Source organism: Equus przewalskii, chromosome 1 (genome assembly GCF_037783145.1).
Source record: "Equus przewalskii isolate Varuska chromosome 1, EquPr2, whole genome shotgun sequence".
NCBI lineage: Eukaryota > Metazoa > Chordata > Mammalia > Perissodactyla > Equidae > Equus > Equus przewalskii.
Genome location: NC_091831.1, coordinates 93736430 through 93760296, shown reverse-complemented (window position 1 = coordinate 93760296; position 23867 = coordinate 93736430). Strand labels below are relative to the sequence as shown.

The 23867-nt window shown below is 39.3% G+C and overlaps 1 long non-coding RNA gene across 1 annotated transcript in view; it reads right to left on the bottom strand.

Moving 5' to 3' along the window:
* Positions 1 to 5874: 5874 nt before the first annotated feature.
* LOC139083019 (uncharacterized) overlaps positions 5875 to 23867 on the bottom strand; it is a 67637-nt gene continuing 49644 nt past the window's right edge. The window contains exons 3-4 of the long non-coding RNA XR_011539517.1: positions 8840 to 8913; positions 5875 to 7672 (exon numbers count right to left, since the gene is read on the bottom strand). This is a non-coding gene — a long non-coding RNA (uncharacterized lncRNA). The remainder of the gene's footprint in view (positions 7673 to 8839; positions 8914 to 23867) is intronic.

The following is a 23867-nucleotide window of genomic DNA, read 5'->3' as shown; positions in this document are numbered from 1 at the left end:
ATAAACCCCTTGCGTTCCAATCCCATCTCAGTGTGAGCTCCTGGAGGCCCCTCCTGGCAAGCCCCAATGTCAGTTGCCCTGCCTGGATCAGATCAACCCAGCCTCTGGCACTTTGTTGGCAGCCACAGAGCTGATGAGTGCATTCTTCTTGATCCTCATTAGTTGAGAGAATCAAAATCTGCTTGCTTTTATGTGGGAAGGACAGCAGTCCACAGTCACATTTTTTCTCCTGGGCTATGACATCTCTTTTGCTCTGTGTCACAAATCAGATCACAGACACCTCAATCATCTCATCCTACAGAACCTTGGCTTAGTCTGTTATGCTGATGACGTCATCCTAATTAGATGTGGTGAGCAGAAATTGGCAAGTACCCTAGACGCTTTAGTAAAACACATGTGACAGAGAGAGAAAGCCCATAAAGAATTCAAAAGTCTGCTACATTGGTGAAATGTCTAGGAATCTAGTCTTGCATACACTGAGACATTTCTATTAAAGCAAAGGACAAACTGTTGCACCTCGCACCTAAGAAAGAGCACCGGGCCTGGAGGGCCTCTTAGGGACTGGAGTCAGTGGACATCACCCTTGGCAACACTGCTGTGATCTGCATGTGGGGGGCGCTCAGAAGACTGCCAGTTTCAAGGTCCCAGAGCAAGAGAAGACTGACAAAGACAAGGCAGCAAAAACTCAGATCTCTTGGGGATGAAGGTGTGGGTCACTCTATCAGGCAAAGCAGCCAAAGCACGAGCTGAGGAGAAAGGAAACCCAGGATGGGTGGTGGGACATGCTGACTATAAATCACAGCCTCGGGGACAGCCGGGAGTGTAGCTGGTTTCATTGATCTTCTTGCCTTAAGTCTTTTCAGAGATGTGTGACTGGCCACCTCCTTGAAGGAAATTCTGAGACTAAGGGTCTCACAAAACCCAGCATAGGATAAAGGTGCCATTGCAAGTCAGCAGGGAAGAGAGACACAGATCAATAAATGGCATCAGGACAATTGAATCCCAAGAGATTGAAGATAAAAATTTTAAAGTACTGTAAAAATGCCAGAAGAAAGCATGGTAAAAAGTTTATTAACCTCAGTGTGGGATGAATTTTCTAAACAAAATCTAAAGTCTCAGCTGTAAAAGAAGAGCCTGGTAAATTTGGCTCCCTAAATCTTAGAATTTCTGCACGGATGTGCCAATGGCATGAAAACGGGAGTACCATTGTTCTAGATTTATAAATGGCTTGTAAATAAATTAAAAGATGCTCAACCTTATTCCTAATTAGAGACAGGCAAATAAAACCATCGATGGGGTTGGGCATCTTTTAATATAGTTTATAAGCCATTTATATTTATATTCTCTGTGAAAGCCAATTTTTGCTTTCATCCGTATTTTCCCACAGTTTGGTAAAGATCAGAACATTTGATAATATAAATTTGGCTACAAGGTGGATAAATAGACACTCACATACGTTTCTGGGGAAAGTACATGCATTTATTGCTGTGACTTTTTTGAAAGGACACTTGACAATGTCTATTAAAACTACAAACACACATGCCTTTTGACCCAGCAATTCTATTTCTAGAAATAGAAATATTTCTAGGAATATATTCCTACATGTGTGGAATGTCATATATGTGAGCACTGTTTGGAATAGCAAAGTCCTAGAAACAACCTAAATGTCCATCCAGGGGGGACTGGCTAAACAAATGATGAAATATCAATTCAAAGAAATACTACGCAGCCATAAAAAAGAATGAGACGTATATATAGTACACAACATATGTGTGTTTGCATGTAATGTCAAGATATTTCACTCTTGTTAAGTAAAATCAGCAAGGTACAGTAAGTACAGTGTGCCCAACAAGTCGCTCATTCAACAAATGTTTGAGACTTTCTCTATGCCAGGAACTGTCCTAGGTACTGGAGAAATAGAGGTACAAGTGAGCTGAGCGGTAGGGTTTGGAATCTATGTTTTACTCTAAAACTTGTTCTCATTATGTTAAAAAAGGATATATATTTATATATATAAATGCATTTCTTTTTGCATGTGTGCTTGTACATAATCTTTCTGGAAGGAGAAACAAGAAACTGATACTAGCAACTGCCTCAGGGGGACTGGGGCTCCGGGGTGGGAAGCTGACTTATGTTTCACAGTGTATCTTTTTATGCTGTTTGATATTTTTACCATGTACATGAATTATTTTTTCAATTAAAAACTAGTTAATTTTTTAAACTGTGGAAACATCTTAATATTCAATCTCAGCTGTAATCAGAGAAATGCAAATTAAAAACATCAGGGAAATAAGATTTTTTAGGAAGGATTTAAAAACTCATAAAGCTCACAGTTGATGAGGATGTGAGAAAATGGACTTGTGTATTGTTTGCATGTTTCATTTGCGGGAACGAGCATTGGTAAACCTTTCCTGAGGATTGCTGGATGTTTTTTATATCAAAGGCCTTAACTTTTTTAGTATATCCTTGTTCCAACCATTCTGCATCCACAAATTTCCCCAGAGGAAAGAGTCAGGGACAGGTGCAAAGATGAAGCTATAAGGCTATTAGACTCAGCGTGTGAATAATAGGGAAATTATAGGAGCAATCTAAATTCTAATAAGAATCATTTATTTAAACTATGGTATATCCGTACCATGGAATTGTATGACTATACTTAAAATACTGTTAAAGCATATTTAATGACATGCAAAAATGGTATCAATTTATTGCTAGGTGAAAATGAAGTTATAAAAGAGAGTGTTCCCTATTCCAATTTTGGCACAAATATATATATACACATACACACATATATATAAAGACAGAAAAAATATTAACAATAGTTAATAAATCATAAGTGATTTACAGTCTCTTCTTTTTGCTTAAAGTGCATTTTTAAAATAATTTGTAGGCGCTGGCCCAGTGGCACAGTGGTTAAGTTCACATGCTCCGCTTTGCCGGCCTGGGGTTCGCCAGTTCAGATCCCAGGTGCAGACCTATGTATCGCTCATCAAGCCATGCTGTGGCAGGCGTCCCACATATAAAGTAGAGGAAGATGGGCACGGATGTTAGCTCAGGGCTAATCTTCCTCAAAAAAGAAAATAATAATTTTTACTTTTTGGACCTCAAATGCATGTAATCAAATTACACGCACTTTGTTTTTTAGATTCTTTGTGTGTGTGTGTGTGAGGAAGATCAGCCCTGAGCTAACATCCGTGCCCATCTTCCTCTACCTTTTTTTTTTTATATATATATGTGGGACGCCTGCCACAGCACGGCTTGATAAGTGATGTGTAGGTCCACATCTGGGATCTGAACCGGTAAATCTCGGGCCACCAAAGAGGAGTGTGTGAACTTAACCACTGCACCACTGGCCCTAGATTATGATTCTCAGAGAAGAGCACACCATCATTGTTTAGCCCATGCATGGTCACTTTCATTATATTTACTTTGATTGTTTCTGTGTGCATTTCTCTAAGGAGCTCCCACGTATCCACCACCCAGCAAGAATATTGCCAATAACTGTCTACAGCTGCTCGCCTTTCCATCCCCATCTTCCCACAGCTCAAACTAACCACCATTCTGAATTTTGTTCTCATCATTCCCTTCTTTTTTTTGATTTTTGATTTTTTAAAAATTGGGGTAAAATACACATAACGTAAAACTTAACACCTTAACCATTCTAAGCGTGCAGCTCAGCAGCATTAAAAACACTCAGATTGCTGTGCTGTCACTGCCATCCATCTTCCGAACGTATTTCATGTGGCAAAACGAAAACTCCGTACCTGTTAAACAAATAACTCCCCATTTCCCCCCTACCCCAGGCCCTGGCAACCACCATTCTACTTTCTGTCTCTGTGAATTTGACCACTTTAGACCCCTCCCGTAAGGGCAATCATACAGTATTTGTCCTTTTTGTGACTGGGTTACTTCACTTAGCACAGTGTCCTCGAGTTCATCCATGTTGTAGATGTGACTGAATGTCCTTCCTTTTTAAGGCTGAGTGATATTCCATTATATGTATACACCATCTTTTGCTCATTCATTCCAACATCAATGGACACTTGGGTTGTTTCTTTTCTTTTCTTTTTTTTTTTTTTTTTTTTGCTTGAGGAAGATTAGCCCTGAGCTAACATCTGTGCCAATCTTCCTCTATTTTATATGTGGGTTGCCTCCACAGTGTGGCTGATGAGTGGGGTAGGTCTGCACCTGGGATCCAAATCAGCAAACCCAGACCACCAAAGCAGAACACGCCGAACTTAACCACTACACCACGGGGCCAGACTTGGGTTGCTTCTATCGCAATTTTGACTATCATGAAAAATGCAGGTATTACGGTGTTGGAAAGCATATATATAAACCATGGAGTCCGCAGTTATTAACTATGAGCTAATTCTTATTAATCTATAATAGCTCCTCAATCTAAATACATCCCTAAAAGGTCATTTGAAACGCCATCTTTGTCATATCCTTTTTTTTTTTTTTAAAGATTTTATTTTTTCCTTTTTCTCCCCAAAGCCCCCCGGTACATAGTTGTGTATTCTTCGTTGTGGGTTCTTCTAGTTGTGGCATGTGGGACGCTGCCTCAGCGTGGTCTGATGAGCAGTGCCATGTCCGCGCCCAGGATTCGAACCAACGAAACACTGGGCCGCCAGCAGCGGAGCGCGTGAACTTAACCACTCGGCCACGGGGCCAGCCCTTGTCATACCCTTTTTTAAAAAACATCTAATTCAAATATTTCTCGGCTTTTCCTTCTGGTCCACTGATTCATCCGTGTGGTCCCACACTGTTTTAATGTTTGTAGTTCAATGAGGTATTCCAGTAACCAACAGAGCAAGTTCCTCTTTGTAACTCTTCTCAATTTGACCTTGAATTCCCCCCTGCACCTATTTTTCTAGGTATATCTACCTATTCTAGACCGATCAGTGCCCCTGGAGTGACAGTCACCCCCCAGGGCTTAGGGCATTACGATGCTGGGCCTGGCAGGCAGGTCCTCCCTGCCCAGCAGGAACGTCCATGTAGAGCACAATCTGAGTGACAGCAAGTCCCACAGACTGTTTGAAGCCAGGTATCCCTAAGGAGATTCCCATTTATTGCCAGACACGTTCCAGAATATTCAAGAGTGTCTTTTTCTAATTGGTCATCCACTGCTCCTCACCCTGGTGTGGTCGATTTGCCCAGAGCACTCAAAATTTCCCTGTTTCTAGGAAGAGAATAAAACTTCCCTGGACTGGAAGCCTCCACGCTGGGCGCAGGTTGGCCCAGGGCAGCGGCTGTGGCAGCCGCGCCTGAGACTCCCGGCGTGGTGTTCGGTGTTTCTATCCGCGATGCTGTCTGCAAGACTCTTGAGTTTTAGAAAATAAACATTCTCATATGCAAAGTCGTAAATGTTGTCACCCTGACTGTGAGGGAAACCCCTGACAGAGCAGAGGGGGGACAGGCCCGTGTGATTTCCGTGAGCATCACTTCAGGGGCCTCCAGCCACATTCCCCTGCCCTGACCACCGGACACCGTTCTGCCCGATCAGACAGGCTGTCTGCTTCACCTGGTCAGTTCTGAGTGGATTTAAACCTTCATTTGTCTTAAGTGCCTACAGACGAGTAAATTATCGCTGTAAAGAAATGGGTGGTGTTAAAAGGGAACGTTTGGGGCCGATCTTGGAGAAACTCTACCGCTTTATTTCTGCTTTGAGGGTAGTGTTATGGAGCTATCCTGTCGACTTTTCCCTGAAAACTGTCTGGACTGGATATGGGGGAACAAAGAAAAGTGATCACTTCTTGCACTCTGCCCCCTCTCCCCCGCAGTGGCCCACATCCTGTCCCAGTGGGTTATGTTGATCTGAGAAGAGTCAGGGGCCTCACAAATCCACTTGTGACATTTGCTACATAAGAGTTTGTCTTAAAAATTTGTTATTTATTATTTTTTAAGATCTACACACTCGTAGAAAATTTGGAAAACATAGAGACGTATGAAGAATTAAAATCACCCATACTCCTCCATTCAAAATAATTTGTTAACATTTCAGTGAATTTCCTCCAGGCGATTTTTTATGTATAGCTGAGATCGTTCAGTACATACACATTCACTTCCTGATTTCCACTTACTGTATAATTAAAATAGTCCCTAACATAATTTTAATAACTGTGCAAAATTGTATTTTATGCATGTGTAATTTGTGAAACCATTCTCCTGTTGCAGGACATTTTAGTCATTTCCAAGCTTTCGTGTTTATAAACGTAGCAGGGTCTGGAAGTGCAATGCAACTATATCTGGGGTGTGGGGAGAAAAATGTAGCTCTTTCATTTTTTCTCGTCTTCCCACGTCCTAGTCTCTAGCTGGTGTGGAAAAAAGTTACCTTTAAAATCTTAGTCTTATCCAATAATCTTTACATGCAAGATCCATCCTTACAAAAAAACTGGTCAATCGTCCACTCCTGTCCAAAAGGCCTGTGGGGAAGGTGGAACACGGGAAGGGGTGTGGCTTCTGGGACCCAGGGGCAGGGGTGGGCGGGAGACTTGGGGTCTTCGGCCAGGGGTTTACTGAGGCCCCTTCTGAGTCAAGAGAGATGTGGCGTCACAGTGATGCCCTCTGGCAACTTCACAGCCCGTTCTCAGCGAGGTCAGGATGCGCCCACCCAGAGGAGCACCGCGGAGGCTGGGGAGCCGCAACTGCAGGGCTCCCCGCCTGTCAAACTGCGTTTGGATTGGATGTGACCGGGCCGCGGGTAGTTACGGGGCTTCCTCGGACGCAGCCTCCCCCAGGGGCTCCACGCGGGAAGAGAGGCAGAGCCGCCTCCCCAGGCGGGCCACGGACTTCCTGACTCATCTAACTCGGGTCTCCTTTCTGCCTGACTTGCGCCTCCTCCTCGCCTCCTGTGCTTTCATCTTCCCACTCTCCCCAGGGCCTGAGACAGGCGGGTCTCACCCTGCTCTGCCCCACGTCCCTCCAGTGTAGGGCAGCCGGCCTCTTGGTCTGCCTTCCAGAGCTAGAAGGATTACCTTCTCTGCTTCCGGAGGACCCCACAGGCTGAGGGTCTTGTGTGCTTGGCTGTTGAAATGCTTAAGAGAGGGCCTTGCACGTGTGCCTTGGATCAAAAGGAAAGAATTGAGAAGAATTTCTCTTTAGACAAACACCTGTTTTGCAAGGCAAAAGTCTCGCTGCATAATTCTGTTTTGAATGTCAGAAGCTGGATATTAATTCCTTTTCTCACTCCTTGCTTTCTGTAATTTTGCATTTCACTGAAGTGAATGCCATCAATTGTAAGATGCACTATTTCAGGTATTCCCAAGAAAGAAAAACAAGCTGCCGATTAAGTTGCAAATAATGCTTTCTTATCATTTAGAATTTTGGCTTATACTTATTGAAAAAGCTCTTTTTAGACTTATCGAGACATAAATTTTTATGTAGGGAACAAGGAAAATAGAAGTGAAATAAGTTGGAAAGGATTTCTAAAACTTCTTTACAGAAGAGACGGATGAAGAGAACGATGCTTCTGAGTCCGTTTTCAACTCAGAGTTGGGTGATTGCGTCTTTCTCCGCAGTATTGCTGTCTGTGCGTTGAGTGTTGTTGACACAGACTGTCTTACCCCAGAGATGAAGAGACCTGCCACTGCCCCTGGGATCTTCTTCCAAACCGCTGGCACCCATCCATCCGGCAAGTCTTTACGCTGCACCTGTCCAGCCTTTTAAAATCCTTATAGAAGGTGTTAACAGAAGGTTTTCAGACCAAGTTTGCACATGTGCAGACAATGACAGCCATATCATGACTGTCGCCTAGCCAACAGCTATTGTCAGCCAACACTGATTGTAGAGCAAACCCCAATTTCAAAGAAACGTAAGTCTTAGAAATGGTGAATTATAGCAAATCTTAACATTTCTCCTTCCCCTCCCCACACCTCCACCTCCACTTCTAGGCAGGTGGATGCTTCAAGCCAAACGGAAAGAAAGTCGTGTACTTGAAAAGACTCTTTGATACTTTCCGAGATAGTAATCCTTTTACATAAATAATGCCAGAAAGGAAATCTTTGAATATAAAACTTTAACTACAATTCTGCTGTTTTTTTCAGATAGATCCCTAGAAGAGCATTAGATACTTAAAAATAAGGCTGACTGTTCTTTTCATGAATATAAGTCATAATTATTGGGTCAGATGTGAGGTAGGCAGACGTGTGCACTCACACGTGTTTGCATGCACACACACTCACACACACACTATGGCATGCTGGAAAACAAGGAGTGTTCTCAGTCAACCAGAAATGATCGGGAACCCTTAAAAGACAGAAGGAGAACGAGACTAGACGGAGGAGGAAACCACAGCGTAAACCACATGCGAGACAAGACTGCTACAGAAGTCAAGAGCAGCCTGGCTCTAAGCTCGGAAACGGTAGAGATGAGAAACGGAAGGAAGCCCGGGGGCTACACGAAGGTGGCTGAGGCATCACAGTGGGAACAGGAGACTTGCTCTCTGCTTCCCTCCACACTCTCCCAAGAGGAGGACAGCAGAGGCACCTGCCTGCAGTCATGGGGGGAAGGCGGGCACTTGAGCTCAAAAAGCAGGGCAGTGCCCTGGAAGGCCGCCAACCCTTCAGAGCACGAGGGAGCTGCTCGGGCCAGCGACATAAGCTCCTGGGTCACCCCGCCCAGCAGAGTGTTCCATCCCTACACTGTAATCATTGGATCAGGATGCAGCAAATAGTTACAGTGTTCACACACTAGCCACACTTGACAGGACTGTTTTACAAGTAATAAGATATCTGACTAGTAGTGGCTCAAGCAAAAAAGACATTGTCACAAGTTGTCTAGAAGTGGCTTCAGTGAAGCCACTGACTCAATGAAGCTCTCCAGAAAACAGATTTCCTACCTTTCCACATCACCATCCTTAGCGTATAGTTGCCTCATGGTCCCACAATGGCTACTGTATTCCAGACATCACATCTATGTCAAAGGAAAGAAGAAAGGGAAAAAGGCAGTATCATTGAATTTTCCTCGAAAAAGTGTCACTTTTATAATAAATGGAAAGATTTCCCAGAAATTTCTCAGTAGGTTCCCACTTATATCTCATTGACTAGAACTTTGTCACATGCCAGCCCTAGCTGCAAGGGAGGTTGGGAAAGAGAGGCGTGAGAATTACAATTGATTTAGTACAACTGTGATTTGTCACCTGCATTGGCTGGGCACATGGCTGCCCAAACACGATCAGGGTTCTGCTAGGAAGCAAGAAATGAAGATTACATCTCAGTAGCTCATTGCCAGAGTCTTCTGTGAAAGCTAACAGGAATACTCAAACACGAAGACAATCACACATGCAAGAGTCGAAAAATACTTGAAGATTAACAGCACCTTGAAAGAGAGATATCAAACCCAACAAGCAGAAGAAACAGTAAGACTTTAATTATACATAATACCTTCAGATAGGTAAAAGAGAAGTTTGCATTCAAAGATAATAATTAATTTGAGATTTTGGCTAATGGATAATCAGTTGTTAATTTAAAAAACCACAAAGAAGAATGGACACAGTTGAAATGCAAACCACAGAGCAGAATGATAAACCAACCAAGAAGGGAGAAAAAAACGATCTACATCTAGAGAGAGTGTGCTGACATTTCACAACACTGATGATAAAAGAGAAATCCTTAAGAGAGGAAAAATAGATCAACTAAAAAGGGACAAAAAATTAGGTTGACATCAGCTTTTCTTTTGGCAACACTGCATGCAAGAAGATAATAGCAAAGTTCTGAGGGGAAAAAACATTATGAGCCTAGAATTCTATCCCCATCAATACTACCAGTCAAGTGGGAAGACAAGACAAATCCATTTTAGGCCTTTGAGATCTGAGACATTTGACCACCCAAAACCACATAGGAAAGAATTATTAGAGGAGGTACTCCAACAAGAAAAAGTAGGAATCCGTGGCAGGCAGACACTAAGATGGTCCTCAATGGTCCCCACCTCCTGGTGTTCACTCTCTTGTGAAATTGCATCCTCTTGAGCATGGGTGGGACCTGAGACTTGCTTCTAACCAAAGGAACACAGCAAAAGATTCTGCCTTCTGTTCTGCTAGCAGATTTTCTTCTTTGTTTGTACAAGGAAACCAGCTGACATGTTGTGAGCTACCCTGTGGAGAGACCCACGTGTCAAGGACCCAAAGGAGGCCTCCATCCAACATCCAGGTAGGAAGTGAGGCCCTTAGTCCAACAGCCAAAAGGAACTAACTCCTGGATCCTTCCCCAATCAAATCTTCAGATGAGACCCCCGCCTGGGCCAACAGTTTGTTTGCAGCTTCGTGAGAGGTCCTGAAGCAGAGGACCAGGCTAAGCCCTGCTTGGATTCCTGACCCACAGAAACTGTGAGATAACACATGTATGTTGTTTTAAACCAGTAGGTATGTGGTCACTTGTAACGCAGCAATAGATAATTAATACAGACTCCAAGAGAAAAATGTGGGACATGAGAAGTACTGGTGGGCAAAGAAGCCAGTACAATTTTGTGATAAGTCCAAGAAGGGATTGATTAAAAGAAAACTCTGGAATGAGAATCTCTGATTATTTCAACATGAGAGGTGGGAAGAGGGGGAGAAACAAGGGAGGGGAAAAAAAGGTAAAAGATTTGCTTTATTTGATGGTATGATACAAATTCTGATTAAACTCTAGAACTGATATATAAATATAGTTCTAAATATTTGTATTAAAATTTTAAGAGTAGAGAACTTCCTGAAAAAACAGTAAAAATTACAGCAAAATATTTTTTGAAAGGCATATATGCACAAAGAAGTGAAGAATGGTAGAGAGGACAATAGCAAGACAACAAACAGATGGACAAGTGATAAAGGACGCAGCAGACCCAAGAAAGCCGAATCCTGGAGCATCATTTGGAAGTGGATATACCGCAAAGGAACATTAGGAACATTCAGGGAATAAAAAAATGAGCTTTTTGGTAGTTAAAAACATGACAGTAGAAATAAAGAGTAAGAAAGTAAGGGCAGGAAATTTCCCAGAAAATACAGCAAGAGACAAAGAGATGGAAAATAGAAGAGAAAATAGAAAATAGAGGATCAATCCAGGAGGTACAATGGTCAAATAATTAGTCCAGAAAAGAAAACAGAGAACAGAGAGGAGAGGAAATTATTTACAAAAGAACTTAATTAGATACGATTTTCCAGAATTTTTGTCATGGTGCACAGTGCTGCCGTGAACACTTTTATATAGTTAAGACCACACTATTACTGTGTAGCCCTTGCATGTTCTCTCGTTTTATTTACTTTGATTTGCTCGTGTATGCATTTATTTCTATAATGAACTCCCATAAACCCATCACCCAACCAGCCAATAACTCTCTATGGGCTCCTTGCCTTTCCCATCTCCCAGCCTCCCCCAGCTAAAGGTCACCACCATCCTGAATCTTGTGTTTACCATTCCTTTGCTTTTTAAAAATAGTTTGTCACATATATGGGTGCCTGAACAATGTTTTGTTTTATTTGGTTTAGAATCTTATAAGAAGAGTGTCACTCATGTGGTTGTCTGCAGCATGCCGTCTCACTCATCACTATACTGTCCAGAGTCTTGCCTGTTGTTGCCTAGAGCTCGTTCCTTTTCACAGCTGTATAATATTCCATTATGTGAACATACCCAATCTTATTAATTCATTCTCCTACCTCCTATCAGCTTGGGAGGATGGTGAAGTGTGTGCCTGCGTGTGTGTGTGTGCCTGTGTGTATGTACTGATAGCAAGAGTTCAATCTTCATCCTCTCCAGCAGAAAGTCAACAGATGATGACTAAATGTGAAAAATCAAGAAATAGCAATCCAAGTATATTATTTAGAGATACAGAAGTAAGTATGAGAAGAATCAGCTAAAGGGGTGAAAGTGGTTTCCACCAGGGAGGAGGAGCTGGAGGGGGAGGATGGAGGGATGGCTACTGTTCATAATAAGACTCACACAGTGGTCGGACTTGCACACCAAGTGCACATAGAACATTGAGAAAAGGGGAAAACATTAACGGTAACCAGCAGAATAACGGAAATAGGATACAGAGCTTGCAAACCATCAGTGAGAAACAAAAGGGAATAAAGAAAACATGATCCAACCAATAAATGGGAGGAAAAGAAACAAGAAAAACAATTTTTTAAAGTGTATTTGTTTTTAAAAAGTCTATTCATTTCCTATTTCTGCTATCACAAAGCACCACAAACTTAGTGGCTTAAAACAACACAAATTTATTTACAGTTCTCGAAATTAAAAGTCCAATATCGTCTCTCTGGGCTAAAATCGAGATGTGGGCAGAGCTGCATTCCCTTCTGGACGCACTAGGGGAGAACCCATTTTCTTGGCTCTTGCTGCTTCAAGAGGCCGCCCGTGTTCCTGGACTCGTGGCCCCTTCCTCTGTCTGCAAAGCCAACATGGTTGAGTCTTGCTCACATCTCATTACTGTCACACAGCTCTTCTGCTTCTGTCTTCCACATTCAAGGGCCCCCATTCAGACACTGGCCCCAGCTGGATAATTCAGGATGAGCTCCCTGCTTTATGGTCAGCTGATTAGCAACCTGACGTCCATCTGCAACCTTAATTTCCCTTTGCAGAGCAATTTAACATACTCACAGGTTCCAGGGATTAAAACGAGGATATTATTCTGCCTACCACAAAAAAGTATAGCCAATGGAAAACAGTTAAACAGAGGCCGGTCCCAGGGAGCAGCAGTTAAGTGCGCACGTTCGCTTCGGCGGCCCAGGGTTTGCCAGTTTGGATCCCGGGTGCGGACATGGCACCACCTGGCACGCCATGCTGTGGCAGGCGTCACATATATAAAGTAGAGGAAGATGGGCACGGATGTTAGCTTAGGGCCCGTCTTCCTCAGCAAAAAAGAAGATTGGCAGCAGATGTTAGCTCAGGGCTAATCTTCCTCAAAAAAAACCGACAAAAAACAGTTAAACAGAAAAAAATAGATGAAACTCTAGAAAGAGGAAAAAAATAGAAGAGGAAATAATTGAAAGAATAATGGAGACAAATTCACCAGAATTAAACTAAGATGAAAGATTTCAGATTGAAATGGGCCAGAAGGGCCAAAGGAGAGAGGTAAGGAAAACCCACACCTAGAGAAATAATAGCACAATCTAGGAATGTCAAAGATAAAGAGAAACTTTAAAGGTCACTTTAAAAAAATGAACAGATTTTTATCAAAGGAACAAAGACCAGATTTACATCAATTTTTCAACAGCAGTGCTGGATGCAAAAAGGCAAGGAAGCCTTCCTTTCAAACAATTGAAGGAAGAGAATTTAGAAACCTAACATTTTACATCCATCCAAACTTTTATATAAATATAAGGACATGATAAAAAATATCATCAGGTGTACTAGGCCTGAGAGGGTTTGCCACAGAAATATCCACCCTAGAAATACTTTAAAGCATTTAGATAGGAGAGCCAAATCTAGTAGATGATGCAAGGGATGTAGGAATTAAAAGTGATCAAACTTGTCTTTAAAAAATTTAAGGTGAAACTAGACGGTAAACATACTCATAATATCAACATTATGGAACTGTTCTCTCATTAGGAGGGAGATATAGATATTGATTTTTGAAAAAATAAAAAGAAACAGAAACATTTAAATAATAAGTTGGTAGGAACACTTCCAATAATATTAATAATTAAAATAACTTTAAAACTCTTTTTAAAGATAAACAGGGACATATTGGATTTTTTAAAATCCAGTTATGCACTATTTACATAAAATGCATCTAAAAATATAAGGACGTACAAATGTTGAAGTTAAAAGGGTGGAAAAAGACATATGAGGCAAGTATAAACTAAAAGAAAAGCAATGTAATCATGTTAATATTAGATACAATGGTCTTTCAGACAAAGCACTATTAGAGATGGAGAAAGTCGTTGTATTACAATAAACGACATAATTCTCTAAGAAGTTATAGCAACGTAAAACTTGTAGGCACCAAATAAGGTATATAAAGCAAAAACTGGTATTTTTTGTAATTTATCTCCCCAGAAGATGTAGGGAGAAATTCTTAAGTGTATCATCGAAGTAAGAGATTTCAGCCCATCTCTCTAGCGTACTGACAGCCCAAGCAGAAAAAAATTCAGCCAAGATAGAGAAGATCTGAACAACACAATTAACAAATTTGATCTAATGACTAGAGAGTTCTGCGTCCAACAGGGAGAGAAAACAATTTCTTTTTTTCCAATCACACATGAAACATTAACAAAAGTTGATCAAGTAAATCTCAACACATTCGTCATTGCATGGTATTATGTAGATTGTAATCTCAGAGCAAAACAGATGAGAAAGAAGCTAATTACAAAAAGGTAAGAAAAAAATCCCTGCATATTTGGAAACTTTAAAACAACTGCTAAATAAGTCACGGGTAAAAGAAGTCATCGTGGAAACTTAAAATAACTAGAACAGAATGTTACGGAAACATAAATCTCCGACTGTGTGGGGTACAGCAAATCTTTGCTTCAAAATGCTTAGGTACTTAAGTTAGAATAGAGGAAGGCCTTAAAATTACTGAGTGTTCACGTCAAGAAGTTAGGAAAAGAATGACAGAATAGAAAGAAAAAGATAATATAAGCAGAAAACAATAAAATTGGAAACAAAGATTAAACAGAGTTGATCAAAAAGTGAACACTAGGGGCCGGCCCCATGGCCGAGTGGTTAAGTTCGCACGCTCTGCTTCGGCGGCCCAGGGTTTCGCTGGTTCAGATCCTGGGAACAGACATGGCACCGCTCGTGAGGGCACGTTGAGGCAGTGTCCCACATGCCACAACCAGAAGGACCCACAACTAAGATATACAATATCTACTGGGGGGATTTGGGGAGAAAAAGCAGAAAAGGAAAAAAATATATATTGGCAACAGTTGTTAGCTCAGGTGCCAATCTTTGGAAAAAAAAAAAGTGAACATTGGTTCTTTGGAAAAGAACAAATAAAACTGACAAATTTCTAGCAATTTTGGCCAAAAGAAAAGACACAGACAAATACTATGAATGAAAATAGAGACATAACTACAGAGAAAGTACAGGTTAAAAGGATAAGAGAACAGGTTAAAAGGATAAGAGATTATGATTAACAACTCTATGCCAACAATTTTTAGAACTTGGAAAAAATATTCTTATATAACTAGTCATAACTAATATAATATATAACTAATCATATAACTAATATAACTAATCATATATAACATATAACTAATCATAACCGACTCAAGAAGAAATGAAAAGTTTGAATGGTCCTATAACTATTTTAAAAAACTAATCAGTGGTTGGAAATCTTTCCATAAAGGAAACATCAGGCCTAAAGATTTTAAGGAGAGTTCCACCAAACCTTTGAGGAACCGATCAACCCAATTTAATACAGACTCTTTCACATTCACTCTACAGGGCCAACAGAATCCTGATGCTAAAACCAGACAAAGAGTATGAGAAAGGACAATTACATAAATATAGATGTAAAAATTCTAAACAAAATATTATCAAACCAAATCTGACGTGTATAAAAAAATATAATATACAACGGCTGAGATAGACTCATGCCAGGAATGAAAGGATGATCAGAAAATCTACAAACGTGATTTACCACATTAGAAGACGGGGAGAGAGGCCTCTGCATAAACCCTCAATAGACGCAGAAGAAGTAATTGATAAAATTCAACACCCATACATTATTTTCTTTAAAAACTCTTGGTAAATTAGAAATAAAAAGAAACCTCTTAAATCTGATAAAGTACATCTATATATAAAAAAAAAAAACTAGAGCAAACATGATTCCAAAAGGAGATGTTTTAAAAGAACTCCCTTTAAACTCAGAAATGAGATGGGATGCCCACTATCATCACTTCCAGTCAGCATTGTATGTGAGGTCTCAGCCAACGCAATAATATGAGAAAAATAGAGGCATAATGATTGGAAAAAAGGAAATAAAGCTCTTATTATTTGTAGCTAATAAATCATTTACATTGAAAACTCAAAAGAATCTACACATAGATTATTAGAAACAATAGAATAGTTTAACAAAACGGAAGGATGTATGATTAATATACAAAAATGAGTTGGATTTTTATACTCCAACAGCAAACAACTAGAAAACGTAATTAAAGGGAAAATATTCAAGACTTTAAAGGAAAATAATAAATCCTTATTAAGACATATTAAAGAAGACCTAAAAAGATGGAGAGATATCACACTTATGAATAGGAAGGTGTGTTGTCATAAAGATGTTAATCTTCTGCAAATTGATCTATATATTCAATGAAATTTCGATCAATACCTCAATAGTTTTCCATAGAATGTGTTAACATCATACTAAAATGTACATGGAAAAAAAAAGGCCAGGACATTTCAAAAGACAGAGAGCAGAGAATGTGAAGATGTTCCCTACCAGACATCAGGATTTCATATGAACTTCTTATAATTAAGATAGTTGAATATTGATGCAGAATACACAAATGACAGAACTAATATGTCAGATTAGTGGGAAAAGAGCTGAAAAGATGGTTATCTATGTAAGAAAAGATTGGATCCCTACCTCCCGTCATATACAAACCTCCACTGCAAAAGAATTAAGAATTTAGATTTCAAAACAAAACTGGAAAATTTTTAGCAGAGAACTTAGAGGCCCCTCCTCTAGAACATGAAGTAGGGAAAATTTTCTCAAATAAACTACAAAAAAAATTGACAATAAAATATAAGATTGACAATTCAACTATATTGAAATTAAGTAATTTTTTCTCAAAGGAAAACCTAAAGAAAGCAAAAGGCAAATACTGTCAAAGAATTCAGCTCAAAAATGAATTAAAAATTTTCATTAATTAATACAAAAAGGACAAACAACCCAACAGAAAAATAGGCAAAAGATGTGAATAGGTATTTTATAGAAAAGGAACGACATGGACCAATAAACATGTGAAGAGATATTTTTTAAATGATCAGGTAAATGCAAATCAAGATGGCAAAGAAGTACTATTTTACATATATTTGATTGGCAAAAATTAAAAGTTTGATACCATCAAGCGATAGAAAGAATGTGAATCCATAATGTCGCTTAAACATTGCTGGTGAGAATGTAAATGGATGCGACCAGTTTAGAAAACAATCAAATCATTCTGACGCGGCAAGTCTACTCTCAGATATATGTCCGAGAGAAACTCTTCCGTATGCACACACAGAGACACGGATGAGAACGTTCGCGGCAGCATTATTCAAAATATCGAAAACCTGGAAATAATCACGATAGGGTCTGTAGACTGAAAAAAATAAAAAGAGTTAAATTTGAAAGAATCCCCCAGGTGCTCGGAAAATTTCTGAAAAAAAAGATTCACATGCGGTCACATCCCAAAGGAACTTCCAAATTCCAAGAAAGAGAGAAAAAGTTGTCAAATAATCTGACAAACGAACAAAAGCCTGGAAGTAGCCTAAATGCCCATCAAGAGGGAAGTGGAGGAATTAACTATGGTAAATTTACACAATCAAATATACAGCAGTCAAAATGGATGAGCTATAGTGAGAGACAACCATGTGGATTAATCTTATAAATAAAACATAAAGAAAAACAGTAACGCCAAGATTACATACGACAAATACCCTTTTTAATAAAACGGAAAACAACTAAAACAAAAGATATACTTTCAGGTATACATATAAATGCAATAAAATTATACAAAAGAAATCAAGGAAATGATGAACACGGGATTCAGAATGAAACTTAGCTCGGGAGAGGTCTGGAAGAGAGATATGGGGGAGCATATGGTTAGACTAAATTATTGTCAGGATCCTTGCTCTTGCTTTAGGTGATGGGTTAATGTATACTCACTACATTATTAACACTAAGTAAATATATAAAAGCAGGTCTTGCTTGGAGGGTGTGTCATAAATCAAGGACAATGATTAATCCAAATATAAAGTTAGTATTAATTGGGAGTAACTAATTGGAAGATATAAGGGAATTAACATCTTATTTCCAGTGATATTAAACAATATAGAACAGGCTTCCCCTTTCTGGAAAATTTAGGACTATGGCTTGGGTGGACAGAGCAAGGTCCTCATGGAAGGCAGCCTGGCTTGGAGCGTGAGAGCCCAAGTGGGGTGAGGAAGGTGTCCATGGGGAGGGAGGGGTCGTAGCAGCAATAAGAGACTGGCTCCACATGAGGGGATTAATCATATATTTAATATGTCAAAGACAATGGGAAGCAAGTCTCTCACTGTCAGAGACGGTAGTTACAAATACGGAAAGGGAGAACATTACAGTGTACCCTTCAACGCTGGACTGGAATTGGAGGTGTCATGTGAACTTACAGTTTTCAATATAGATTGATAAAGAAATAGATATAAGCATGCATGTAGACATACACTTACATATATTCCTTCACTCTGTCCACTGAGAGGGCCTGGGAGAAGGGACCCCCCATAAAGCTATGCACACACCTAGTGTCCATATTTACAAGGCAGGCAAAGAACAACTACCAGAGAGCTGTAAACTGAACATTTCCGGTGGCTTGTTCAGGGCTCAGAGATGTACGAGTTCCAGCCAGCCTGAGTGCAGGGGACTCGCTGAAAACCAGGGCATTCCTTGAAAGGTCACCGACAAATGCAAATTACTGAAATTGGCATAAGAAGAAATAGACAATCCGAATATCCGTGTAGCTATGAAAGACGTCGAATTTGTAATTTAAAAAGAAAATCTTGACAAACACACTCATACGCACACACGTTAGGCAACATTCCTGGAGGGAAATTTATAGCTGTGCAAATATTTGTATTAGAAAAGAAGAAATTTCTAAAATCAACCTTCCACCTTAAGTAACCAGAAAAAGAAGAATGAATTAAACTCAAAGTAGAAGGAAAGAAATCAGAGGGGAAATCTATAAAATAGGAAATGGGCAAACGTTACAGAAAGTCAATGAGGCTAAAGTCTGCTTCTCTGAAAAGATCAATAAAATTGATCAACCTTTAGATAGACTCATCAAGAAAAAAGAAAGGAAGACACAAATTGCCAATACATTTTGATTTAAGTTTGTTTTACTCTTATGTTACACATTCACGTAATTCTAGAGTCAAATCTATAAAACAAGGTATATTCAGAGAAGTATGGCTTCAACCCCTTTTCCCTCTGCCGTATCTCCTTCCTCCACTATAGGTAATCACTTTATTTATTCTGTGGTTTACCCATTTCATATTTTGGCAGGAGAAAATATATGTATAGTGAATATATTTATAGCGATGTAGTAAGGAATGTTGTATTTCTCAGATGGGACTCTCATGGGAGAGTTTAAGATTCCTGTGAATCTAGTAATGTTCAAACATAATCAATACATTTAAACAAAAACCTTTTAATGTGTTCAAAAACACATGCAAGAGTGTGTTCAATAGATCAATGAGTGTGGCTACGTTCGATAAGCATCTGCAGAGAACATCTAAGCGGTTTATCCTGCCTCTGCAGAGGGAGAGTGCCATCTTTTTGTTGACTGTAGGATGACAAAGCAGCTGCCCATCTGAATCAGGATTCTGTGCAAAATTTGTCCAGTTTCTTTTTCGAAATCCTATTTTGTATTCCAAAGCTCTTTCTAAACCCAGGGGACACAGATTCCCTTTATAATTTGGCCAGTAAAATTCGTGGTCCTGATGCCATCGATGGACAAGGGCATCCTGACTGGGGGATGGGACCTTTCAAAAGTCTTTTGTTGTCAGTGTTTAAATTTGTTACCCTTTTCCTTTTCTTATGTGATTCGAGCCTTCACTAAAAATCTTGATTAAAGCTACAACTGCTTGTTTGTTTTGTTCTGAGATAAAATATAATATCAGCACTGACGATATAACTCGTGAATGCATAATAAGTTTAGCATCAGAGCTGTCCTCTGTAGCCATCTGGTGACTGTATCTATCTGGTGACGGGTATTGGTAATTACTCCTGATTCCGCTGCGAGTGTGTGAACACTTGCATAGCTTGATCCAATTGTTTACGTTTATTTTTAAATTAAAGGTAATAACATTCTAGTAACTTACAATTTACACTTTGTAGAGGCTGTTACTCGTCCTTGCTTGGCACATGTGTTTAGTTGCTAACATGAAAAGAAATCTCCTTTATAAGATGGGGGAAAATATGGGCTGCCATGTACAAGAATTTGCATCCGGCTCTCGCTGGTTCAGTGCTGGATTCTCGTGCGAAGTTCCTGTGTGAGAATTCTTGTTAGACACCCTCCATTTGTCTACTGTTCATTAGACTAAACATTACATTTTTCTACCCCAATTCTCAGCTATCAGGGCTTTCTGTTTGTTTGTTGTTTCTTTGTAGTCCTGATTCACATATATGTGTATACAGTCTCACAAATAAAACATAGGACATTAAACTTTGTAAAAGAATGTGGTTGGTGTCGGAAATTTTTTAAATGACTAGTTCAGCAAATGGGAAGCAATAAATGTAAAGTAAGTGTATTCTCTCTACAAAACACACACACATATACATATGTACGAGAGAGATTGGTAGAGCAAACTATATTAAATTATCTTATTTAGAGCTATCAAAGCCTTAATTTTAAAAGATAATTAAATCTTACATGGGAAAATTGTAAGATCAAACCTATAACACATTAATTATCTCACTAGTACCTAATAATATTTTGCGTTTAGGAAGAACCAGTTTATTTTACAATTAGACAAAAACACAGAGTTACGGCTCACAAAGAGACTGCACTGTGACATGAATCCTTTTTCCTTTTCTTTTGGGCTCAAATATCTTGGAACAAATGTAGAGTGTATGGGTCTAGATGATTTTTGTTATTAACATCACTGTAACAAAAACTAGTTATTTTAAAAAGGAAACGAGTCTTAATATACCCTTAAGGATATATTAGAAAGAATACCTGTATGTTGTAGAGTTTTATATGAGTCATAAAGGTTGGAATATAGAGAAATACACACTTTCAAGGCTTCGACAAAATTCCCCTTTTGCTTTTTGGGTTGTATAGCTAGATACAGACTCATTTTAAAAATTTAATGTACATGTTTAATTTCTCTGTGACATTATTTATCTTTTATTGCAAGAATAGTCTATTGAACTCCAATTATTCACAAGTCTTTGGATAAATTAAGATGTTTTTAAAGTCAGTATTGTTTTTGTTTAAAATCCCCAAAGCATAAGATTGTCAAAAAATAAAATTAATATTAAAATATATGAATATTACTGTCAATAATAATTTAGAGAAATATTACACTTTAAAAATCTTACCCAGAAACTTTAAGTAGAAAATTTCTATAGGGCTGTAAATTTACAATACTATTTGAATTTTATAGAGACCCGTTTATTAAAGGCAAATTGGACTATAACAAAACTTAACTTTTATTTTATTTCACTAAAAAAATTTAAGCATAATTTAATTTTAAGCCTATGTTTACTTATAATATGCATGTGTTCCAAATTTTACATTCTGATGTAATTGCAAAATAATCTCACTTTTCAAAAAATTGTGGTAAAAAACACATAACATTAAGTTTACCATCTTAAGCGCTTTAAGTGTAAAGTTCGACGGTATTATAAACATTCACAGAATTGTGCAGCGATCACCACCATCCATCTCCAGAACTCTTTTCACCTTGTAAAACTGAAACTCCTCACCCATTAAGCAGTAACTCCCATGTGCTTCTCCCCCAACCACTGGCAACCACCCGTCTACTTTCTGCCTCTACAAGTTTGACTACTCTACGTATCCATATAAGTGGAATCGTACAGTATTTGTCTTTTTGTGACGGGCTTATTTCACTTAGCATAATGTGACAGAATTTCCTTCCTTTTTCAGGTTGAGTACTATTCCATTATATGTATATATCACATTTTGTTTGTCTCCTCATCTATCGATGGACATTTGGTTGCTTCTGCCTTTTGGCTGTTGTGAATAATGCTGCCAGGAACACAGGTGTATAAATATCTCCTTGAGATCCTGCTTTCAATTCTTTTGAGTATATACCCAGAAATGGGATTTCTGCGTCACATGGTAATTCTATGTTTAATTTTTTAAGGATCCACCATACTATTTTCCACAGCAATTGCACCATTTTACATTCCCAAAAATAGCACACAAGGATTTCCACTTCTCCACGTCCTCACCAGCATTTGTCATTTTCTGGGTTTTCGATAGTAGCCATCCTAAAGGGTGTGAGGTGATATCTCCTTGTAGTTTTGATTTGCATTTCCCTGTTGATTAGTGACGTTGAGCATCTTTTCATATGCTCATTGGCCATTTGTCTATCCTCTTTGGGGAAACGTGTTACTGTATTTTTATCTGAGCATCCCATTATATTATCTTATTTTCCAAAATGGCCTCAGTTCTTAGCAGTATAGAAGTTCATTTTTTCACGTTTTCAATTTTTTATTATTTACTATAGTGATATAACTGAATAGTTCCTTTTGAAGGCAAATAGAAGCCAAAGGCTCCTCGTGGAAGCCTGTCACCCCTCTCTCACTACGCCCTCCCCACCGCTGGGTCTCATTGGTCAACAGCAACCGTGCTTAACTCCAGTATTTTTTCTCCCTGGCATTTACTTTGATGGGGTTCAGGACATGCTACCCCAAAATATGGCACCTTCACAAATTACATAGCTTAAGCTGAAGGAATTTTTTTTTTAAAGGCAGAATCAGGAAGCCCACTCTGACCTCACCCCCTCGCCCTTCTTCCCTGAAATAAGCGATTAATCTCTCCTGTGAATGCCACCCTCCCCACCAGGAGGAAAGAAGTCATTCTTATCAGCAGAGACGGGGGATTCAGGGCCGAGAAGGCTGTGTAAACAAGCCTGGTTAAACTCACCCTTATCATCCTAGTTACTTCTTCAACATTTACTACCCCTAGCCCAAACCCCTTTGTCTTGTCAATTCTTCACAAATTCATTGTTTCTTTGTTTAAAAGTTGTAAAAGCTTCTTGCTCTAGTCTTCTTGCTTCTTGGGGTGGGGGGGGGGGGGTCTTCATTCTCTTGTGAAGGCTCTCAGTACATGTGAAAATTCAATAAGATTTATAGGCTTTTCTCCTGTTGATCTGTCTTTGTCAGTTTAATTTTCAGACCCAGCCAGGGACCCTAAGAAGGTTGAGGAGAACTCTTTCCTCCTCTATAACCTCTTCTGCTAAATAGTATGCGGAAACAACTATTTCTTGATTTTTCAGTTTAGGACATTATCATTTGACTTCCCACTGCAGAAGATTAGGTTAGCTATCATGCACACAGACAAAACCCACCCAGCTACCCACACGATTGCCACATGGAAATACCATTCCTTCCTCCTCTCTCCCGACTCACCACTGAGCCAATATAGTTATGTCACAATTTTTGGTTAAATCACTATTCAATGCTTACCTTATTATGACTAAGTCAACATTCACAGCTGAGCCAGGTGGCGTTCTAGAATTACGTTTCATTTCTGGAAATAACTTTCTGTTTTCCTGGAATTAGTCATTGCTTTACTTTTAACTTTGTGTGCTTTTCTCTGTGCCTATCACTAATGCATACCCAAATTCTCTACCAGAACGCTAAAACGCCTCTTAATACTATCAAACGTGTCAGGTAATATATCAATTTTTTTTTTAAATATTTTGAGGACATCCATCCAGCATCCCACCATCATTCATTTATTTCAAAAATATTTACTGAGTGCCTTCTATGTGCCAAGGCTGTTTTAGGTGCTGGAGATACAGCATGGAACAGAATTGGCTAATAGTTTTCACCGAAGAAGCAGTAATAAGGACATTGAGATGTTTGGTCACAAATTAAAAGTGAGACGGTTCAGCATAATCATGAATTTTCAGCATTAATTCATGTGCAGCTATAGTTAGTGGGAGGTTAGAGGTAACGTGGGTTAGAGTTTTGCCAGGAGAGTTGAGGGTGCGAGGGAGGGGTTACAATGATGT